This window comes from Agelaius phoeniceus, chromosome 1 (assembly GCF_051311805.1).
Source record: "Agelaius phoeniceus isolate bAgePho1 chromosome 1, bAgePho1.hap1, whole genome shotgun sequence".
Taxonomy (NCBI): Eukaryota; Metazoa; Chordata; class Aves; order Passeriformes; family Icteridae; genus Agelaius; species Agelaius phoeniceus.
The window spans coordinates 63,504,150-63,528,419 of NC_135265.1; the positions used below are offsets into that span (position 1 = coordinate 63,504,150).

Below are 24,270 nucleotides of genomic sequence, written 5' to 3' on the forward strand. Positions count from 1 at the left end.
GGTGGGATAATAGGGTGTCATGGAACTGCCCTGAGGAGGCAAGTCCTCAGCTGTTTGTTTTTCCCAAGATGGTTCAAACTAAAATGGTTTTACAGTAGTTCAGCAGCTAATACATCAGTGCCTCAACAGAAGCAGTAGTGCAGAGATGACATCTTATCCATCAGATACTAGTCACACCTTCTACAAAATTCCTGATCCCATTCAGCATAGAATTCTAAGTAATAGAAGATTTCAGTCCAAGGAAATCTAAAAGTTGAATGAACTCTCGTTTTTACATTATTTTAAAAACTGGTTTGATTCTCGCAGTTGCTTAAACAAGTATAAATCAGGACTAACTTTTGGAGTGATTGCATTCCAGAGGAAGGTTAGCAAATGAAATAAATCCTCTACTTCGTTGGAGACCTGGGTGGAGGAGGACAATCATTCTGGTAAGTGCTATGTTTGAAAGTGCATAGAAGATGAGATACACCAGCTGTGTTAAAACAAGCCATTTTCATCTCACACATACACCCTGCAATTCTACTTTTTAATTTCTAGGCAATCACACTGCTGGAATCTTTTCCAGCCATTGAGGAAAATATATGTTTGTCTTGCAATTATGTAAATAAGGTAAGTGGTTAAGATTTAGATCTAGAATAATAATGTTAACATCATTGTCCCTTCAGTAAACAGCAAGCAAGTTTTGGATGTAATGTTGTTTTTGCTCTGTATGTTCCGTGCCACAGAAAAACACGGGCAGACACAGAGATTATGTGGTATTCTTATTGTATTTAAAACAATATTTAGCAGAGTAGCTCCTGTTGCCTTTTACATGTGTTTGAAGGAAAGCCCTGCTTCATCAATGGGAATGTGTCAGAATTTTGTAATAAAGCATGCTGTGTAATATATTTAAACACAGTCCAAATTAATTAAAGTGTAGTGGACATGAAAGATACATACTCAATGTGACATTTCAAATAGGGAGAAAATATGATAATGAGCTATTTCCATGTGTTGCCATCCTTCTGGTTAAATAATACTTCTGTTTTCAATGAAGCCACTGAGCAATAACATTCATTTTTGGAGTTCCACAGCGGTTAAAACTGATTGTATGCAGGCTGTAATCATTATCCTAATTCTGCCCAGGAAACCCTCTCTCCCCACCATGGAGAAATTTGGAATAAAAAGTCTCGTTCCAGGAAAAAGAATTTCCAAATAATCCTGGGCACCAGATCAAAATATGAGCTCCAAATCCGTTCCTTTTTCTTAATAAGAATCAGCACTTTGAAAAATGCTGCTCTGCAAGGAAATAATTGCATTAGTCAGCCTCTTGGCACTAGCGTGGGCTGGAGCCTATTCTTAAAATGAGGCCCAGCCTCGCCCTGCAGTGCATCCAAATCCCCCAAAGATGCAAATAGCCCCAAGACCCTTGGCTTTGTTCTTACAGGCAAAAAACTAAAACATGGGACAAAAGGAGAGAAAGCGACTGGAAACACAATCTGTCTAATGCTGAGGCAGCCTTGGGTAAGACAGGCATCTTTTGTTTGCTGAAGAGTAGAAACCAAAACAGGAACTGGAAATCAGAGGTTACTGTTTTGATGCTATCCTTTCCTTCCAGAGGATCTGATCACACAGATGCAGGGTCTTTAGCTAACTGTATAGACTAAAGGACTGGTGATATGTCATTACGTATTTGCCTCTTGACAGGATTATAGTGCTTATGATCAGGACAACTCCAATGCTCAGGCCCTGACAAGCACTAGCAAGATTACTTCAGTTGCTCTATGCTGGAGAGGTCTTGCAGTTAGTCCAGAGAGTAAGCCTATGTGTCTTTCACTTGAAGGAATTTTAGAATCACACCAAAATATTCCTTTTTATTAAGACTCTGATTATCTGCTTATCTGATTTTCAATGGCGAAAAGGCTGCACATCATTGGTGAGGGATGAAAGACAAACTGGACTGTTGGAACCCTGGATGGAACCATGGACTCTTGGAACCATGCCTTACTGGATATCAAAAGTGCAATGCTGGAGCCTTGAGCTACAGGAACGGAAACAAGACTTGCCTGGCAAGTCCTGAGACATTACTCTCCAAAAAAACTGATCTAAACTGATCAGTACCCTGGAATTTACCAGGAGGTAGGTGTTGAAGTGTTTTTCGCGTGCCTGTTTTGTCCTTACATTGTTTGAACTTTTGAGTCACCCACATCACCACCACCAGAACTATTTCCTTCCCAGTGCTCTTCAAACAGACCAGTTGTAAGCAATGTAGTGTAGCCTGTAATGTAAACTATTAAGATTAGTGTGGAACAGAATGGACAACTCATTCCTTTGTTCAAAGACTACCAAGAAACAGATCGATTTCCTGCAACACAGGAAGAGTACTTCATTTCCAAGATAGTTGTATGCACAACTTTGCATGTTAGCTCTGATGAATTCTATTGGATACCCAGGAACTGAGTCCCTCTGTGAGGTGGATGAACAGGGCAAGCAATCAGTGCCCACCCCCAGTGCTCCTGCTAATTGCTTTGTTGGCAGTGCATTTCAGGTGCTCTATATTCCTCCCTCTTTGGGCTAATATTGTACCAACTGTTTTCTCCTATTCAGCTAAAGAACAAGAAGCAAATGCTCCTTTGTTGGCTGATATTGACCTAATGGGAAAACACTATGAAGATGCAGCTTTCAGCCATCATCTGAATGTAGTAGTGTAGTAGAGGAGGACTTTAACCTGTTCATGTTAAAACTGAAGACAGAATGTGCACGTGTCAGTAGGGAAAGCATGTGACCTCACTATGCCAAATCACAGTTTGCCAGACCCCTCACCACCTTGTAGAATCATGGATGGAGTCTGAGTTTGTGTGCTCATTCAAGATCATCAGCTCTGTGCATTAAATACCAGACTATGCTGGGTTTTTTCTGCATTTAGATTTAGTTCTTCTGCTGCTGGAGTGTTCTAGTATTGTGGTCTCAGGTGTTACAAGGTGTCTGAACAAAGAACCAACCTGCCTTGAAGATGGTTCCTTCAGAAAGAAACACAATGGATAAAGTTCAGACCAATAGGGTCTAAGTGAGCCTCGCTGCTCTGGTGTGCACCTGTCTGCCTGGCAGCCTGGCAATGCCCAGCAAACACTCTGAGGGGAAGGAGTGCTGCTGGAAAAGGGATTGCCATGGGATGTCTTGTCCTGAAGAAGGCAGGGTTATCCTCAGATGAAATACACGTGCCGTGTGTTTGGGACTAGTGTGGGATTATGAGCCAATAATAGACCTAATGTCTTCTGTCACCAAAGAAAGAGTAGCTCAGTAAGAATTTGTAAATTGGCAGAGCTATTACAGATGTCAGTGTGAGATGTTTATGGCATTAAGGGTGTGAGAGTTTAGTATAGGTCTGAAATTTTCCACCAAGGTTTTTTTTCTGATGGGAAGATTACACAGTATTTTTAAATGGACAGAGTTTTCTGTGAGACTCATCCTCGCATTCAGAGTGTGCTGAGTGTGATAAGGGCATGTATGTACCTGTCCTTCCCAGAGTTCTCTTGCTTCCCACTACCTGGGCCATAAATCTGAGATTTAAGTGATGCATGCCCCTTTGCCTACAGCAGATCAGACACTGATAATTCACTACAGCATTTTCTGTGTGTTTGTCCTCGTGAGCTACACTGTCTCAGGCTGAATGACAGTTGGCCCTCTGGCTTTGGTAGTTCAGGGATCTCTGCTCTTTACCAAATAGAAAATACAAAAAAAATCATGGAGTATTGGGAAAACTGGACTTGCTTCTGACCAAGGCAGTTACCCCTGGCAGAGGGATGGTGGGAGTTGATTGAACAGCAAGAAGAGAAGATAGTGGGTTGCAAGGCAAACCCAAGAAAGCTGTTTGATGCAGCAAATGAGGGAGAACTGGTGGAATGATGCATGGAGGGAGTAGCATCCAAGAGCAGAAATAACACATCAGGTAGCAATGTTACTTGGAGGAAAAACAGAAGTGCCAGCTTGACAGATCAACAACTCAGACAGATTAAAAAACTAGCCCAGGAGACGTTTAGACAGAAGCAACCCAGTTCTCTTGCATTATGCTCCCAGAGTGTGCAAGAATAGCGCTGAATTGAATAAGGCCCATGGGAACACAGAAGGCAATTGTTGATAAAAACCCGTTGAGAGAGAGATGAGGACCCAGGCAGAGCTGCTGTGTTCAGAAAAGGGAGGATTGAAGAGAGCTGCAAGGGCAGCTGTTGATTTGGACCATTCCGAACATGGGGTAGGATCTAGAGACCAGGGGGAGGGCATAAAATGGGTGAGACCGTAAGGAAATAAATCTAGCTGGGAGAGGAATGGGAATAAATAACACAGGACCTCTGGCAAGTAAGGGAGTGAGAGGACATGATATCTAGAGAACAGGCAGAAAAGACAGAAGGAGGGGGATTGCCTTTCTAATTATGGGTATCTGTAACTTTCCTGAGATATAATGGGCAGAGGATGACTAACAAATGGCTGAGTCACAGAAACCATGTGACTGAGATTCTAAATTCATCTGCTAAGGGGCTTGAATATTCACACAAAGCTTAGAAATTTTCCTCTAATACTATTCTAGTGCAGGTGATCCTAAACCTCCTATACCAAAAAAGCTTTCCAACTGCTATTTGGAAATATCTATCTTACTAAATTGGTCAATATTCATGTTGGCAGGCAACAATATTACCTTATTTCTCCATTCCTTGTGGAGAAAGCCACTTTTGGCTGACTAAAATTGTCCATTTTTATCCATAGAACCTTCTGCAGGGAGCTTTATATGGAAGGTTGTTTGAGCCTTCACCATAGCAATTTAGTAAATGATGTTGCTTCAAGTCAGAACAGTGTTCTGCCAGCCTTTGTAAGTCAACTTATAAACATTAACTGTCTACTACTTATAGGATTTTCAAATACTTGATGTGTCATGAAATAAGAAGAATGAGTGCCCTCTGTTTCAAGGTGCTGACTACTGGAAATCTTTATTTCATGCAACATTAGTGCTGGCAGAAATTGGTAGAACCATCAAAAGAATTTACTCATGCCTTCCACTCACCCTCGTCCTCCCATGTGACTTAGATTCAGGAACTGGTGTAGGTTAAAACTATCTTTTGTCCTGGCCATCATCTGATTAATCATGTACAATCATAGTTGTTTGAATTATTTCAGATAATATGTTTAGGAGAAAGACATAAATATGAAATTCCACCCCCCACCCCCTGCCCCACTGCTAAAGAATGGGATAATTTCTTCTCCTTATAGCAATTACTGAAGAAATACATTCTGATGAAAATCAGGATTAATGTCTCTCCCCAGCTGAGCTGGAGTTTCTGTGTGTACAGTTAGGGAGATTTGGACAGCAGTGAGCTTTTGTGAGTACTGTTACATTAATGAAGTTTCCTTCCTTTTGACTTAGCAATCTCTAGTTTACTTGAGATGAGTGAGTTGACTCACTTCTCCCTTACATTTTTGTCATGGGGAAAGAGCAATAAAACAAGCAAGCTGGCTACTGAGGGTATATCCAGAGCAAGCAGGCTTTTAGCCTCAGGTTAGGACATTAGTCACATGCAAATTGGTGATGATAAATCAGTGCCACCTGGCTCACAAAGCTGCCTAGGAAATCACCAAATGAAAGCATGATTTTTAAAAGTACACAGCTAATCCCCCTCAACATAAAGAAACAGTCCTGACTTCCATGTCTAGTAACATTTTTCAGAGCAGTAGCTGGACTTTTCCACAAGGTTCCTCTGGAAGTTCCAAGGAGTTACCTGACTCCTAGTCCATCATTTGTGCCCTTCCATCCCTTTTTCCTAAGAGCCAGAGAGTCTCAGCATCTGATGCCTTTATGAAACAGCAGAGAGGAGGTAGTTCTGATTGTGTTTCTTTGCAAAAAGTTTCACTGCCACAATTCCCTGGATGTTACACAGTGCTCTGAGCTTCTGCCTGCACAATAACTGGTTTTAAACATTTCTGTTTAATCAAGAGTGAAGTAAATGTCAGAGATTCAATGTTCTAGATCAGCAGTTTCCAACACTGATACATCTTAATCAAGCAATTAGGTGCCTTTTTTTGTCATTGTTTGGTGTTTTCCACGCTGGAGAAGGGAACAGATTTGCTGCTTTGCTCTGATGACTGCTAGCAGCAGTGTTTGTTGTTAACAGAGACATGTACACCTAACCACCAGTTGGCAGGTGTTAACACTTTGTTACTCGCTATTCCCACATGCTGAGGATTGTGGGAAAGCTGTCAAGCTCTCTGTCTTGTGTAACACTTAGCTTTTACAATAACAACAACAACATCAACAAGCTCTGAACAAATTCAGCAGCTCTGTAGGAATGCAGCGATGCAGCGCTAGCAAGGGAAACAATAGGATGGATTCTCCTGGCTTTGATGGGAGCTAATATCAGGCTTTGTGGAAAGTTTGAGATATTTCCTTACCTTTGCTTGAAAGCAGGTAAATGGAGGCTGTGTGTTCTTTTTTTTTTTTCCTTCTTTCTTTTTTAATTGGTGATATGTCTGATGTTTAGAAGAAACCAAGAATGCATTGTGTGTGCCCCAGCATTTCTAGTCTGCATCTGATATTTGTACTCGCCCATATTCAGGAAAGAAAGCCATGAATATAGCACTCAAACAGAGGAAATAGCACAGAAAAGGATAGGAACATTGGTCTTTTTTTTTCTTTTTTTTTTTTAATCTTTTGGGTTGGGGGTGTGACTATCAAGTGAGAAATGAGAATTTCTTTTAGTATAGTACAACCCTTCTGGCAAGCTCAGATGTGCCAAGAAGAAAAGGTCCTCTGTGAGCCCTAAGTATTATTAAAATACTTCTTTTTCTCTGTTGCTTGCTGTCATCCAGGTGCTCAAACATAGTCTGCCTTTGCAGCTACAGAGTCATGGTTTTATAGTTGAGTAATCCAAAGAATTGATTTATTAATGAAGAAGTGAGGTTTGATGGATTTTTGATTTACATGAAGACAGTGAAGAAGAGGGAGTGGGAGTTGCAAGGCAGCTGCAGCTGGAGAACAAGATAGAAACTCAAAAGAGCAAGTGGGCCAAACAGTGCGATGGATTAGATGAGCAACCAGTTTATATGGCTGATTTTAATAGTGCTGCACTGCATAACTGTACCCCTTCCTCCCAAACAGCATAATGCAGACCACTTCTTGAACCTGCAGAATTATGCTCTGTGTGAGGAGAGATTTCATGCATTTGCTTTTTGATGAGAGCACTTCAGATGATGGGAGCATGATCAAAGGAGTGATCATGGGTTTTCTGGCATGTAGGCTATGGCTGGGCTGCCTTTTGAGCACAGTTCCAAGTCTGGGGTCATTCTCCAGTTCATCTTGCATCCAAAATGAACACTCCTTGCACTATGGATGGGCTGGGTTCAGGATAGGGCATTTCTTGAGATACACCCATGATGACTTGAGTCTGCCAATGCCTGTCCTGTGAAAGATGAGGAAATGCTCCCTGACAGGTGGGTGGGCCAAGTTCTTTCCTGGAAAGGTTCCTACTGTATGACACGGATGCTCCATGGGATATGGAGGAAGTTGAGCAGAAGGTTCTCAACAATACAGTTGCATCGTCATATTTTAGTGGCCTGCCCCCAGGTCTGTTTTACACAAGGCAGTGTTGACATGGCCCTGAAGACAGTGACTTTTAAGTTAATTTTAATTCTGTAATTAATTACAGGTTTGAGGTTAGTCAAAATTTAGGGGCTTAATGAAGTGGGATGTGCAAGACAACTGCAGAAACGAATGGATGAAATCCCCTGGGCTGTGTTTTGCATTGGGTGGGATTCCAATGGTCTCTCACAATTTCACAGGTCCCTGAATCACTGCAGAAAGCAGTTTTTTTAATGGACTTAACATTATTTTCTTGACATGAAAATCATCCCTGTACCTGTGCACTGCTTTAAAAGCCTTCCTGCTTACAGGGCCATGTCCTGCAAGCTGTTTCTGAAAGATCTGTCTGCCAAACTTGTGGGTGAGAGGGAGGTACTGGCTCACATACATCTGCAAGTTGTATTTTCCTAGCTTCAGATTTTTCTTAAAAAAATTATTTGCTCTTGTTTGGCCACAGGAAACCAGTCAGGGGAGTCACTGACATTGGTAAGATCAATACGTAGATCAAATATTGATAAACACCTATTTTGTGGATGCATGGTCCTGAATTTGTTCCTGCACATATTAAAGGATACTTTTGTCTTTTAAAAATGCTAGATAGAGAAATCTTGTTGCTTAGGGAAGCCATGGGGAAAGTGAGAGAAGACTGAACATTTCATGAATGGGACTCATAAGGTGGGTCTAATTTCCATCATGCACCCTCATAGCTTGTGCAATGCTTGTCTTTTTTTAAGTGGAGACATGTAGTGTGATATGTAGACTTTTCAGTGCTTGTTTTTGAGGTACTTAGGTGAAAAATAAGTGATTTGGTGCAATGAAATTGCAGATTTGATTTGAGAGTATTGCTACAGGCTGACAAAAGACCGAGTTAACAGGGAATAAGAAGGGCCTTTCTTGAGTCTGGAATTCTGTCCTCCCACCTGAAGGCCAGGCATACCTGTGAGCACAGTCCCATCCACTGGCACTGTAAAATCCCATATACATGCTGGCTAGTGGCATTTCACTCTGCTGTGCAACAGGTTGGAAAAGACACTTGCAATTCCCTGTGTGTTCCTCCATTGTGGGCTGGGATCTCCCTGAAACATGGCAGTGGCTTTGCTGTGGTCATGTGCTCTTCTCTGCATCTGCTATTTTCTCCTTGTACTGTGGAGGTGCCTGGAGGACTGGAACAGAACTGGTTTGGGCTGGTGGCATACCTGGGAGTCAGTTCCTCCTTAAGGATTAGAACTGTTGTGCTGATCCTGCAGACAGGAGACCTATCACTTAAGCTACTTGCTTTTATGATTTATCTGAAGGACTACAGCTGAGCTTCATGGCTTCTCAGCACCTTAGCTGCCCTAGTTTGAGCAAAGTCATCAGCATTTTGCAGGGGGATTCATATTTAATTTGGATTTTTTGATCTCCATAAGCAAAACAAGGAAGAAAAGATTTCCTGAACTTCTGGCAGGATTTCTGCACATTTTTTCCCCCCTTCTTTAGTAACTTCATTTGTTTCTCTTTTTCCTTCTTCTTTTTCCCACCCCACCCAGTCTTAAACAGTGCCGGGAAATTCTGTACTTACCCAGCTGTACTGTCTGAGGAATGCCAAGCTGTTTTTTTTCCATGCATCAAAATTATAATAGTTTAAAATTACTTATTAACTCTCTGAGTTTCCCAGAGAGAAGACATCATATATTTAACTGATATGCGCCTTGTACTTAGACAAAAGGCCAAAGGTTAGAGCAAGTGGATACACATGACAACTTTATCCAAGTCCTTAAGGATTTCCCATTGACTAAGTCACAGTTTCATTCTTATTTTTTGCCAAGTGAAAATAATTAAATGATTCAAGTAAAATAAGTTAATTTATTTTCATTGCAGGTCTCTTCCTGCTGCACACTCTGCAGTCTGTGGACAAAGAAGGTATAGTTGTTACTCAGATGTCTGTCTTGCCTCAAAACATGCAGTGATCACCTCAAATAGCTCACCTCAAATTGGGTCATTGCTTGAGAATGCATATTATGAAATCGTTTTAGAACAAGCTTTATATGTTAGCAAACAGATCACATAAACATTTCCTTGTGTGTAACCACTGCTGCTGTGTTGATGACAAAAATGTGTTACGGATGTTTCTGTGTCACTTCATAGCAGCACGACTTTTTTCTTGCCACTATTACATGAAGTTCCAAAACACTGCAGTTCTGTGGATTAGTACTCTTCTGCTCTGCTAGGAAGGGGAAAACATTTGTTTGGACTGGCAGGAAACACTGTTATTTAATTTACTGTGCTTTTTGGTGGGCATGTTATATGCTGTGGGCTACGGTGAGTGATTATTCCCTGTATAATCCTGCAGCATTCGCAAGCAATCACACCCACATCAGGATGGTGAAATCTTTATCAATAAAAACATTGTGACCTAGAACTCAGTGTTATTGCGTCTGGAGTTTCCAAAATGTCTGGGGAATGCTCAAGCAACAAAAAATGGTGCACCAGAATAGAATTCTGCATGAGAAAGCCTCCTGGCTGCAATAATATTTCCTCAGCCACCCTCACTGTTGGGCCCTTCCTGGCAGAGCTGGACCACATCCACAGGTCATGTTGACTTTGTCTGGATTGATGGTGTTTCAGCAGCTGTCCCCTGCTGTTTTCAGGAAGCCAGGTTTGGAGCCATTAGGTGAAACAGCCCTGTAAGATTAAGAACAAGTGCCAGTGCCTGGCATGAAGAGCAGTATGACTTTGTGTGTGAGAGAATAGCATCCAGGAACACGCATTGTACCTGTACCCATGTCTGGGTGTGTCAGAGGACTCCAAGGGAAGATAAATGGAATCTGGGGGCAAATCTGGGGCAAGTAGGTCTCTAGTTCCCTTGCTCTTCTGATCCCATAGAGACCTCCAGCAGATGTGGTGCATAGCTCCCATGTCATTGCCCAGTTCTTGCCTTATGACTGTTTGAGGTCCTTGCTGGGGTGAGATCTGTGCCCACCCTTGAGACTGTGGTGGCACAAAAGCTGTGCTGCCTAATGCACTGCTTGCTGTGTTGTGTAGGTTTCAGGAAAGTATCAGAAAAGAAATGGAAAAGGGGTCTGAATTTCCCCAGAACAGGCAAATTAATGAAACCTGCTGAGCCTACAATAATGCCTCAGAAATCTCTTCCTTTCTCCTGTGTTTGTTTATATCTCACCTGCACTTCACTGCTGGACTTGGGACTTGGAGCTGAAAAACAGTTTTTCAAGCAGCAAGTTTGAACTGTAGGACTTGGGGAGTGAAGGAATGGTCTTCTCTCATCCAAAGGTCACTCCTTGAATGCAGATGTTTCACAGACCTTTGCTTTGATACCAATTAATTTTCTGGATTTTTGAATAGTTGGATCCTAAGTGGCAAATACTTGGATCCAGGTGGTAACTGGTACAGATAGCAGAAAGTGAAAAGCAACTGTGCTGTTTTTTTTTTTCCTTGGGAACTTAAAAATTCCAATCTTGCTGCATTAAAATAAGTCATGCAGAAATGCTCCAGCTGTTCTTTGCACTGTGGAAGCCAAATTCAGCATTTTGATGGGGTTTTTTCCTTTGTTTTTAAGAGACCAGTTGTGAAACTGTTTGATGTCTTAGGTAACAAAATCATACCTGTAATCTCCTTCCAGTTTTTTGGGTTTTCCTAGTTATTTTATTTAAGGTGGACTTCTTACAGGTCATTGTGTAAAATACCAAGTTCACAGGAGGTAAACTGGTCAGCCTTCTTTGCAAGCTGGGATGTCCTGTAGCACTGACAGACTTTTAGTCTTTTAGACTCCCTCTTCTTCTTTTTCACTGGTTATTCTGATGGCAGCTGAATTCACAAGAATTTTGATCAAAATCAGTAGAACACACCAGCAAATAATTCCTGTGGCATGCGTTCTGTTTCTAGTAAGAGTTTCATTTGGTACAGAGTGTGGTGAGCCCTTCTCAACTCCATCCATTTGCAGGAAGAGGCAACCCTTTTTTAAATACTCCTAGAATCCATTGAAGTGGTTTTTATTATTATTTTGAAAATTAGATGTGTCCTATTTTTCCTAGCAATTTTCAGGTGTGAGAGTTCTCTGAAATGTAGGTGATATTCATCATGATGTTTAAATGAAGGCTTATGTCTCTGCTTAAAAGTGAGTTTTCTGCTCCTCACTTCCTTCTCAGTGCATTCAGGAGCAGGAGCATTAAGTTTGGGAACTCCATAGCATTGATGCAATGTTTATGCTGTGATTTCTGGATGCATGATCAAGAGAATAGTATATGCTGTATGGAGCAGCTTGTACCTGAGCAGATGCAAGGATTGACCTAGACACTGGGTAACCTCATGCTTAGATGCCACATGGGTTAGTCCCCTATCCCTCCAGTAGGCACGGACTTTCAGTGCTCAGTTCCTGCTGGTTTCAAGGAGAAGAAAGTGATCTGCGTCCATTACCAAATTATGTAGAGTCCTTTCCACAGGGCTTGTAATTTCAAAGTCATTCCTCTTGTTTCAGTGAAGCTATTTGAAGATTTCCAGGGTTACTAGTAATTTTAATTTAAGCCTTTTTAACTTAAAAGTTAGTCAGCTCTCATAAGGCTCGAGCCAGGTGACAAGTGAAGGTCACAGCAAAGTGACACGTGCAGCAATATCTAGCCTGTTATCAGTGACTGCACCAGGCACAGTTCAGTACCTGACCATATGACAGCACAGCAGCCTGCTTTGATCTTCATTTTCTCACTTTAATTGGGTGGCCTTTCTCATGTCTCTCCCTGCCTCTAGTCTTATTAACTTGTGAGCATGGAACGGACTGGCTGAGATATCAAAAGACTGGGTACTTAAGATGAGCAAAACCATCCAGCAGTTTGTAGTAATTCAAAGAATATGGAAGCATTTGCACTTTCTGATACCACCTGCTTTGCGTGCCAAAGATTGTAATGGGAACAAAAAGCTTATGGGTTTCGGGATGGGAAAAAAAAAGCTTTTCTGTGGAAAAAAATTAAAGAAAAGGGCAACAGAAGTTGCCTTGGGATGTGAGTGAAACAGAAATGTTGGTCAGGAGCTGAGTGAAGGAGGTGGATCTAATTACTCTGTAACAAAACAAAGGAAGTTGGTTTAGGAGACATTTAAATTGCAGATACTAACCTCTACTGCAGAACTATAGATTGGACTGTTGTAGGTAAATGTGGAAAATGTCAGTCCAGTCCTTTTTATGGGAATTGCCAGGATCACAGAGATACTCATAGAGAAATTCATCAAATACTGTTATCTCTGGATATGTCTTAATAATATTCTTAATCTTCACTATATTTTCTCTTGGGCCTATATGCTGCATGAATATTTCTTGGCATGCCTACAGATCTCTAATTGTTTGTATATTTGGCTTGCCTCAGGCCTGCTTTAAATGAATGTATGTAAGAATCTTTGCTATGTATGGGATTAAGTGCTATTACCATATCTGTGTGATATTGTTTACCATGTGTCATACCATTAAAAAAAAACCAAAAACCAAAAAACAAACCACCACCAAAAAACCAAACCAAATCAAAGAAGATCCAGAAGGGGAATCCTGTCAAGTTTTTGATCAACATAATATATTGAGCAGTCCAGTCAGTGATATTCAAAGATGTTAGGGCTACATCTGCACACTTAAAATTCTGTTGGTTGAACTAAACCACCACTAAACCACTAAAGCACCATATTTTTTGAACTTAACCACTAAACCACCATATGTTTTCAGAGTTACCTGAGAGGGTGTAGGGATGTGCTTGCAACTCATCTAGAAATGACCAAAGTAGCTCTAAGCTACTTTGTCCAATAGCACTGAATTCAATGTGGAAAGAAGTCTTGCTTCTGAAACTTGATAAATACACAAGAGAAACTTCCTCTCAGCTGATCTTATTCCTTAGTCTGAATCATAACTGAGCTATTATTTTGGTTTGCCTCCCTCAGCAGTCCTTCCCTTGGATGTCAGCATTAAGCATGTTGCATGAAGCTGTGTTTTATGTGCACTGGAGGGCCCTAGGTGCCTCTGGGGGTGGGTAGTCAGTGACTTGAATGCCCCTGCAGCAGTGGAGACTGAACTGGGGAGGCAGAGGCAGACACAGATTAGGAAATTGGGCCCTCTAGGTAGCAAAAGAAGTTATGAAATACAGTGCCATAAAAATTTTTCTGGGGGGTGCCTCAAAGGATTGACAAGTCTCTTTTGTGGTTTATGTAATTTCTGGCATGACAGAGAATGGCAGCCCCATTTTTCAGTATTCAGGCTTATTTATTGTGTGTCACTACCTTTGAGTTGGCTGTTCCAGACAGGTACCTTCGTGTCATTTCCTTATTCCTGCAGTGTCGTTCTGCCTTGCTCTTTCTGTGTGGAAAAAGAAGACAGGGTGAGAAAAATGTGCTGGTGGTGTTTGCCTGAATGGCACACTACAGGAGCCGGATTTCTTACAGAACATTTGTGCCTGTGTGGCACCAGCACCCGAAGCAGGGCAGTTGAGGGTGCATAATAGAGCCAGTAGAAATCTGGCTGATCGTGTCTGACACACTGATTCAGGCAAAAGTGCAGATTATTGGGCTCAGTGCTGCAGCAGTGGCATACTCAGAAATTTTTGGCAATGGTCCTGACAATGTTAGAGTTAAGACTATGACAAAAAAAGATACTGAGCTGCATGGATTTGCCCCATAGAGTGTACATGGCCCTTGGACCACTAGCTGATCCCCCTAAATGAAGTCATACCGTGGTTAGTATCCCCAACTCAGTTCCTGTCGTGAATTCTCTCTGATGGGTCAAGTTGGACAGAGTTCCAAACTGTTCCAAGTGGTTTGAGTGCAGTGATGTGCTGAGTGGGCTGGCTGCAGTCATGCTGAAGTGCATTTGTTTTCAGTTCTTCAGCATATAGGAGTCTCCAGCCCTAAAGCAATGGGCAGACTTCCCAACAGGCAGGGAGGCAAGCTAGAAGAGTGGCTGCTTGCCATTTCCTTTTGATCCATTCAGGCTAAAATCAGCTTTGCATGTGAAGAAAGAGAGGAGGTCTCTGTTGGCTGCTTTTCAAGAGATTTTCACCTTTCTTCTCGTCACTTCTGCAGCAGGTTGTTGTGACTTCCCTTTTACATACCCTTGCCCCATCACCGACCTACCCTGCCTCTGAAGCTATCACAAAGAACTGGTTCTATCTCTCTGCCCTGACCCCAGTATCTTAACGCACTCCCCCTGTGCTCCCTCACTTTTTGTTTTCCTCTTCTCTCTCTCCATTTCACCTCCTGTTAGGCAAAATCTGTGGAATAGAGGCTGAGCATGGGCTGAGAGGAGAGAAAGTATTTAGACACCTCTAAGCATAGTGTGTCTTCTTGACAAATAGCCTGGTTATTCTGGATGAAGAAAGAGAAACAGATCTGATTCTCAGCCACCACTAAGTGTGGTGCTGCTGCCACACTTCAGGCATTGTTCAGTTCCCGTAGGAGGAGCAGGTCGATGGGAAGGTTTCTGGGGCCAGCATCCAAAGTGCTCCCTAAGAGTCTCTGGGAGTGTCAGCAGATTCCTCAGTGAGCCAAGAGAAGGGCCTCTGTGCCTGGCCGGGCTGGCTGACGGCACCTCGGAACTATGCGTAGGATTAGCTGCTGTCACACGCACAGCCTTCCTGTAAAGCCGGGGGGTTCGGCCCCGTCCACTCCCTCGGAGCCTCACAAAGCACGGGACTCTGGAGGCCTTGGATCCAACCCAGGGTGTTCAGCCTCATCCACTCCCTCAGAGCCTCACAAGGCACGGGGTTCTGGATCTCTGGAGGCCTTGGATCCAACTCGGGGTGTTCAGACCCATCCACTCCCTCGGAGCCTTGCAAAACATGGGGCTCTGGAGGCCTTGGATCCACTGGTGCAGAGCTCTGGCTAGCACGGTATCTCTGAGTGGGGAGAGAGAAGGGCAGGAGTTGTGAAAGAGACTTTTTAATTTCATTACTTTCTTCCCATGCCCCGTATCCTGTCTGTGGAGAGCTCTCAGCAGACTTGTGGACCTGCACTGCCGTGTGAAGTGAAAAAAAAGAAAAAAAGTGATGGAGAGTGAGAGAAAACCAAGGGAATCCATTAAAAATGCCTCTGCTACCTCATTAATCTTTTGCAGCAAATAATATATGCAAAACTTGGGCTAGCAAAGTCTCCAAAGAATAACATTTTTTTTGGTGAGGTTTTAACAAATTAAAGAAATAAATTAAGTCAATAGCACAGCAGGAAAGTGCTTGAGGCCTCCAGGATTTGTATGTTTTACCATTGTTCTAAAAATAAACTGGGGGGGGGGGGGGGGGAATTTAAAAGTCTTTCAGTTGAAAAATAATATTTGCTTTAAGTAGCCATGTTTGGGTTTTGCTCCTGCACAGTACTTCAGCACCTTCCCTGGCCCTGAGGCTGAATTTTGGAAAAAGAAGGTGGAAAATAGTAGAAGCAGAGGTCGCACAGCCATGTGGTGAAGGGAGAGGCATGCTGGGCGTTAGCGGGAAGGATGTAAAGCAGAAATTAAAACCCTTGTGCCTCACCCCACTGTGACTGCTGAGATCAGGCATGTGTTAGAGATTAGCAATCAGCTTACTGGCACTCCTAGGCCCAAACCAGTGGGAAAATTTCTGGCAGATTTGGTCAGTTTTGGAAGAGAGGTGACTGGCACCCTCCTCTCTTGCTGTTCTGTAGACTGGTCATTATTTTAATGATTAGAACAAGGCTTCCCAGGTTGCCAGAAACCAGAGAAGTTAAAGGCTGCCTTCTGATTTTCCTTTTCCATGCTCCTTTTCATAATTTGCAGGACTGACCTAAGTGTGTAACAGCATTACAGCTCTGTCTTTTCTTCTTCCCTTAAACTGACCACTTCCCCTCTCATTCCAGCTGCTACCTACTAAGACAGCTCTCCACTGCCTCTCCTCTCCTCCCCAGGCCACCTCTTCCCATCTGCTGCCTGCTGTCATTTTTTCCAGCTCCACCCAGGCCTTGCCTCACTCTCTGGCCTGTCCCAGAATTGGAACAATGGCTTTTTGATCTACAGTCAAAACCTATCATTTGATCAGTGATTTGCAGGCAAACAGCATTCTGGAGAGAGGTCTACATGGTGGGTAGGTGCCTAGCTTCCTACTTCCTTTACTAGAAGAGAGGTATCATAAAGTTCTCCTACTCCAGCCATTGCTCATGCTGAAACTGAATGCAGGTACATTAAAAAAGAAACTAATCGAAGGATGCCCTCAGAGTTGCAAAGGCAAGGCTGTTGTTTTCTAGTAGGTAAACTGAAAATTGACTCTAATTGTCCTGCTACTCACACAAATTTCTCAGTAGTGAGATTTATGTATCTGTATAAGAAATCACTCTGTTCTTCTGCACAGCTTTTTGTTGATAGACCTCTGACACTTGTCCTTCTAACCTCAGTTCCCATCCCTCCAGCATTCTCTCAAGGGACTGGACTACTGATTTTATGTAGGTCACCTGTGCATGGAACAATCCCATGTGCATGGCCTGAATACACACATACAGACACCCTCATACATGCACATGTTTGATAATTCCAAGTCAGCAAGTGCCAAAATTCCAGATACTCCTGGTATCTTCTGTTAGTCCCTGTGGGAATGTTTTTCTGTCATAGAATTTAATTACACACACTTCTGCTCTTTTCCTCCCTTTCATCTCTGCCTTATTTCGTGCACAGCACGGGCTGTGCTTAATTACTGAGCAGCAACTCAATATTTAGTTTTCTCCTTACTGCTCACTGTGTGGCCACGAGCCTTATTGATGGGACAACATTCAGCTCCTTCTCTGATGAGAAAATGGTTGATTCCCTTATGAGCTTTTCCGTGTCCTCATCATTGCATGTGTATCTGTGGATACACAATGCTTTATGGTGGAACTTGTTCTGATACCTGTTCCCAGACCTCTGAAGGTGCCCACTGACTGCTTTCACTCTTGGGATGATTTTAGAGTAGAAAAATATGCCTGACAAAGCTGTGTAATTTGCTGTAAAAGGAGGTAGCTATTTTGTTTTTCTGCTAGTGCATACTCTGTTGTGTTAGGAAAGCTGTGGGTGAACAGTGAGGTGTTTTATTCTGCCTACTTCAGTTCTGAAGAGAGGGGAAAACACCCCCTTCTCAGGAGGTTTTTGGGAGGGAAGGAGAGCTTTTACAGAGGGCAGTGTGGGACATCCTATTTACCTGATACACACATCCAAAACTGGAGCAGAGCTCTTGGGAAACTCCCAAGCATGGAACTGGGCCATGACATCCCCACTTTGCCCTCATAGAGCATCTCCTGGGAGCCAGCAGGAATGGTCCAGGACTTGGAGCTGATAATTGAAAATTGCTGGACTTAGGGAAGGTTTGGGAGCTCCTTAGCATGTGAATACATAACAGATGGGAAGATGAGGTGGGGAAGGAATGGTGAGGACTGTTGGGTTTTTTTCTGTTCCAAGTTTTGTGTTCTCCTTGTTTGCAGTTGCCTGAACTCACATCTGTGCAGATCCTAACCCCTTGGCATGCTTGGGCTGCTCACATTAAGGAAAAGGTGTGAGAAGGCCACCTTAGAGTGCTGGCCAGCTTCAGATGGAGTTGAAACTGCAACCAATTTGGCAGCAGCTGGATTTCTTTGGCCACATCTGCCTGTGTTGGATGCTGTTAAATCCTAGTGGCAGTCCTGGATCTGGGGCTCTGTAGAAAACTTCTGGCTCTTGCTGATTACTGTGCTGACTCCTGAGTATTTTGGGGAGGCAGGCTTATCATGGTGCTGGCATTTTCCCCTGAGAAGAAAGGGAATACATTTGGTTCCTCTAGGGCTGCAACAGCAAGCACTGCCTCTAAGGAAGATCTGAGACATTGTATGGCATTGCACTTGAGTGACTAAGAAGGATGATGTTTACTAGGCTGAGGGTGACAAAGAATAATCCCACTTCTCCTGCATTTTGCCAGTCAGCAAAGTGTTAAAGGTATTGCTGATTTGATGGGACTGAGACCAGATCAGTATTTAACATAAGCCCCCAGCAGGCTGCGGAGAAGGTCTTGGAGACAAGGATGGATGGCTGTAAGTGTGGGCTTATGTGTGAGGACGATTGATGATCCATGCAGTGAGGAGGTTGCCAGGTGCTAATTGAAGGACAATAAGTGTTCTGCCATCTATAGTGTTTTACTCAGGTTCTCCTTTCCATCACCTTAGGAGAATGTTTTGTGTTTTAAAGGCCAGCAGGGGTTTCCAATCTAAGACATTGTTGGAGGTACATGACCTGATCCAAGTACTCCAGAGCAGGTGACTAGACAAAGATGTACACTCAGCTTCTTGAAGTGTGGGAGACACCCTTTAGCAGCCATCATTTAAAACATGGGAAACATATTTACATGAGTGATATCTCAATTCCAACGCTGTGGGAAAAAATAAATACTCATTGCCCCGGCTGCTGTGGTGTGCAGCCAAGGCTTGGCAGGAGCTGTGGTTCAGTCTCCTCTGAATTGCCAGCTCTCTAAGCAAACTCTGTTATTGAAACAGAAGAATCTGTTTTCCACTGGGATTTAAAACAATTTGTGATGAACTCTGGGAGTTTTTTAGCTACCATATTTTGAAATTGTCCTTGTTAAAACAGGAAGAAAGGGGATCCTAGGGCATAGAGGGTCAGTGGTCTGGATTTGCTCATCATGTGAGTAGAAGGGAGATCTGCAAGTGGTTTCAATAACCAGGCAGCAATGTTTGTCAAGGCAGGGACAGGGATGCCTGGCAGACTCCCCTGCAGCACTCACCATGTAAGCAGAGAGCAGTTGTGTTGTTGCGTGTTCCCCTCATCACTCTGATGCCTGATTTCAGCCTGGAGTATCAAAAATCTCTAGCAACAGGTTTCTGGCCTTAGAGGGAGGAGGGCAAGGTGGGAGAAGGGCAAGGGCTTGCAAGAGGCTTATAAGGTTATGTCACACTAGTAAACTAATATTTGCCTTTGTTTCCTGAACAGCGTATACCAACTTTTAGGGTAGGTTCTCTAGAAGTGACACTAGGACACATGTGGGAAGCCAGGCTATTTCGATACTGAGAAATGCTTTATGGCCAGCAAACTTAAAAAAAGATTAAATTTTTGTTAAAAGAGGACAGCTTGGAAACTGTGTCTGGTTCCGAACCAGAGCTTAAGCCCTGTAAAGGGCAGACATGGGGTTAAAAAGGGCTGGTCTAGGTAAAGGATATTCCACATAGAGCCTTGGATTTGAGGCTGATTTCTGTGATAAGAGCCATCTTTAATGTAAAGCTGAAAAGATATTATAAAGATGAAACAATTGGAAATAAAAGAACCCTGGCCAAGTTTTTTATTTACATGGTCCATGTAAATCTGTCTCTTGAGCTGTAGTTACTGATCTATTTTTATTTTCTTTGCTTCCCAGAGGCAAAAGCAATAGCTCTATGCCAAAATAGCTCTAGGCCAGTTTTCCCAGCACTTACCAAAACCAGCATGAGTTCCTCAATGGCCGATGTCACAGAAGTTGCATGTGTAAAATTTCAGAGGTTTTTTTGTAAGCATCGATGTTGTGGACAGAAAGGGTCCAGATAAACCCCAGGCCCTAGATAAGTTTGGATCGTTATCTATACTTAATATCATGTTTTTGTGATCTAGGTTCCTCTCTGCTTGATGTCTTTCCAAGATTCCCCTGTATTCATTTTATCCTTGATAGGCTAGTGAACATCTTACAGGCACTGTATCAAAAGGTTTACAAAGACAACAGCTGAACATAATCTTCAGATAAACACAACATACCATGGCCACATAAAAATGGTTTTTCTCATGAACAGAAAAGTGAGGCCTATAGTTCTGAAAAGCTTTTGACTTAGATATTTCCCTAGAGTGTAGTGAAGATCAAGTTATCACAGCTGTGATCCTGTAACATGGTGAGCTGGGCTGTGGAAACTCTCAGGTATATACCTACAGCTTGGCTACTCAGAGGATTTTGAGGTTTATGTTGGGAATGCCCTGTTGGGTGGTATGCTGCCAGGGTTTCATGACTTGAGCCTTCTCCAGCTTAGACAAAAGAGAAGAAATGAGCTGCATATTCCACCCCTGATGCAGTATAAGCATACAAACAAATGTATCTATCTCTGCAGGGCCACATTCAGATGCACATGTTGGTTCCTCAGTGCCAGATCCTGCTATGAACTCTAGCTCTGCATGCTGTTAGAAATGGCAGAAGGAGACAGATATCTGTATCTCTACACATACACAGGGTTTTATCTTTTTTTGACCTGCAGCATATGGTGATGTTTGCTTAATCCATAGAAAACTCACATACCTATACATGATGTAACAGGTATTTTCCTCACAGCATGCAAACATGGTTTTGAACTGGGCTGTATTTGTTCCCAGATCCTCCCCATTTCTGCTGCATACATAGGCAGGTATGCTTGGTATTTTGGTTCTTTTTTTCTTTTTTTTTTTTTAATCCCATAGAAAACATAAATAATTCAGAACACATGCTTTATGTCAACTGTTTCAATTATTTTATCTCTATAAAGAGGGCAGAGGCAAACCCCATTCAAACAAGCATGGGGAGGAAGATGCACTGTAAAATGATGGCTGGGGTCATGCACTGATATATTTTTGACTGGAAAAACCAGCTCAGAAATGTGATACCTGTGTTTTAATGCTTGGGCACTGTGAGTCGCTGAGTGCACATAAAGAAAGTTGAGAGCCCTCTGAGTGCATTTGTGCAGTCACTATTTGTCCGTGACTGTGGGTCAGGATGGGCTTCCAGATGTTCAGAAATCCCACACAAGTATGCTGTAACAAGAGACTCCATTGGAGGGTGCTAAATTTCTTGGCATTCCCTAGGAATTCAGCCCCTTATAAAATACGAAGTTTGGGTCACTTTTCGTAAGGGTGAAGCCAAGTCAAAGCTTCTGAAGTCAGATGGAAGTGCTCTGTTGAATTAAAAAAGGGGTTGGAGCCATAAGATCTCATCTTCCATACAGATGTAGCTGTTTCTTTTGCTTTTCCATCTCATAGATTCTTGACCGACCAGCTGCTGAGAGAATTCCTAAAGGTTACTTTATTTTTCAGCACACCTTACATACTCCCCATAGTTCATGTCAGAGCCCTAGTCTCTTTATATGGAGATGTTCCCCCTTACCCCATTGACCATGCTTCAGCATTGCTGAGACACCCTGTCCTTAGCCCTTTGTGGCTTCTTGGTTTATTCTAATAACTTCATGAGCTATATAATGTTGTATATCTTGTGACACAGTAGACTTAAACCCATTTCTCTTTTAGCATGGTGATAATAAATGCCACCACTACTTGTCTGCCACTCAAGTCCTGATATGCACTGCAAAGCTAAAGACAGCAAAACAAACTAGGTAATACCCTGGGCTGTCGTGTCCACAGCATAGAACACAGCAGGGCAATTCCATCTTTCAAAAGACCCATTCCTGAGGATTACTTATCAGCCCTTTTTCAAAAACCTATTTAAAGGACAAGTCACCAGTGTTTCTGTGAATATCCTGTCCCAGTATCTCATTTTTCTGCAGTTGGAAGATTCCCCTCATGTCCAACACAGCTGTCTTTGATGTAAATCTTGTTCCCTCCTCAGTGGCCACAGAAGCAATCAGTAACAACCTTTTATGTACCAGATAGATGGGGGACCCTGTAACATATATGCTTCTGCTGTGGTTATGTGGAATCAGAATTCTGGGGGCCTTTCTCTGACATATATTTTACATCTGTCCTCAGAGAAGTCTGTAATTTCTATATTTTGATACTCCAAAAGAGTGCTCGGGGGGTACATTCATTCGTGTTTCCCAGGGCATTCAGATACTGCATTGACAGAGGCTACATAGGTGAAGAGAGAGAGAGAGAAATCAGGCATACATATATTAATCTGGTAAAGGACTGATATTTAACTCAGCAGTGCCCCCAAACAGATGTCAAAGACTATATTATCAGCATATCTCTTATCTCTGGAATTTTGTTTCGTGCTGTCCTGCTTTACTGATTGCTTTGTGGTTTGTTTTGCAGCTTCCTGGAAAGGAGAATTTTAAGAACCAGAACAGAAAAAAAGCCTGGTAAAAGCTGTAACTGGCTCTGCCTGTCTGTGCTATGACAGCCAACAATATCACCTGCTGATGATTTACAGATTCCTGGGAGATGTGTTGTTGAGTCTCAAAGAACTGGAACAAGAACAACTCGCTCAAATTGCTTCCCGTGAAACAGCATAACGTATCCACCCGCTTCATGCTCTCCTAATTTAGGACATGTGTAGCCTGTAATGATGAACTGGCCAACTGATTATGTTGCTGTAAATCTCATTCCCCACCTTACAAAACACCCCTGATTGACCCCTTTTTCATGATAGCTCAATGCAGCATTTCCTGTCCACTTCTTGAGAGGAAGAAAAACAGCACCAGCCACTTGCAAAAGCACTTCTCAAGAGTGAAAAATGCAACATTTTGTTGTTTTTATTTCACTGGGCAGCCTTTTCAAGTTCTGTGACCCACTTTTACTTCCCTTTAAATTGTGACCAGTATTTATTTATCCCTCTTTGAACACAATAACTTAATTAAGGAACTAATCAGCAGTGTTGAACTGATCTTTCAACTCACCCCTATCACTGAAGGAAATTTATGAATGCATAATACAAGAAAGATCCTGTTATCTAAAAAGCTTTCTACTAAAAGTATTTGGCATCTAAAAAGTAAGACTTGAAATTCTGCGCTAAATTTATAATGTAAATATTTGAACATTATTTATAGAGTCTGAAACGTACCCCAACTGAATTGAACAATTTTTTTCTGGATTATTTATTAAAAATAAAATTGTCACAAGTTTAAAGAATTGAATAGTATATTTGGGGGTCTGAAGGACAGACTGTAAAGGTATCTGTGTAAGAGAGAGAAGTTTAATGGTTTACCTTCCATCAGTGGAGAGTGGTTGGCATGTTCCATTTTCTTAGGCACTTATCTTTGCATGGAAATTCATTGGCTGATCATCTCAGCAGGGCATTAACAGAATGTCTGTGGTTAGTCATCATCATCATCATCATCATCTGTTATTCCCAGTTCCCTTGGCTTCAGACTGAGAGAATAATTCTGAACCCTACCTGGGATGGAAGCACCTGGGGCAGAAAGTGACCAGATCCCAAAAGGAGAGCTCCCACTGTGCACTCTTGCTCAACCCTGGGAACTCAGCTGCTGCTGGCTGTCTAACAAGAAAGATTCAATAGGACTTTCTCCTCTCTACAGCCATGTGTTGAGTGAATGTCAGCACTAGAGGACCTAGTTCATAAGTCCCAAATGCTTTCTTGGGTAGGATGGCTCCAAGATGTTTGGCTCAATGTAGCCAAAACATTTCTATTTCTGGACATGCTCAGCTGATGAATTAAAGGTGCCTGAGTAACTGCTCTGGAGGAGAACTGAGTGGTTAGAGGAGGGACAGAAGATCGCTTGCTATCAGGCCTGTCCACCTATCCAAGTGGCACTGTGAGCACGTAGCTGCAGGTTTAGATCCAGTCCTTTGTCCTCCATGGACTTCAACAGATAGGTAGAGATAACAATTTGTTCTATCCAAAAGTGGGCCTAAAACTTAGGGTCTGATTGCTATAATTAATGAGTGGCCCATGAGAAGCTTTGGATCTTGTGACTGGATTAACCTGTGTCTAAGAAGGTATGAGCTCTATTCCAAGGTTTGCCTGCAGCTGGGAAACTCCTCAAAGTTCTTTTCTCTGGGGGTTCTTTGG

The 24,270-nt window shown here is 42.5% G+C and overlaps 2 long non-coding RNA genes across 2 annotated transcripts in view; both read left to right on the plus strand.

Annotated features, from left to right (window-relative positions):
- Positions 1-24,270, plus strand: part of LOC143695779 (uncharacterized) — a 34,308-nt gene that overhangs the window by 8,017 nt on the left and 2,021 nt on the right. The gene's annotated exons all lie outside the window — the stretch shown is intronic.
- LOC143695778 (uncharacterized) lies at positions 356-23,290 on the plus strand. Its single transcript, XR_013185316.1, has 3 exons — positions 356-428; positions 1,902-2,118; positions 22,554-23,290. It is a non-coding gene; the product is annotated as an uncharacterized LOC143695778 (long non-coding RNA).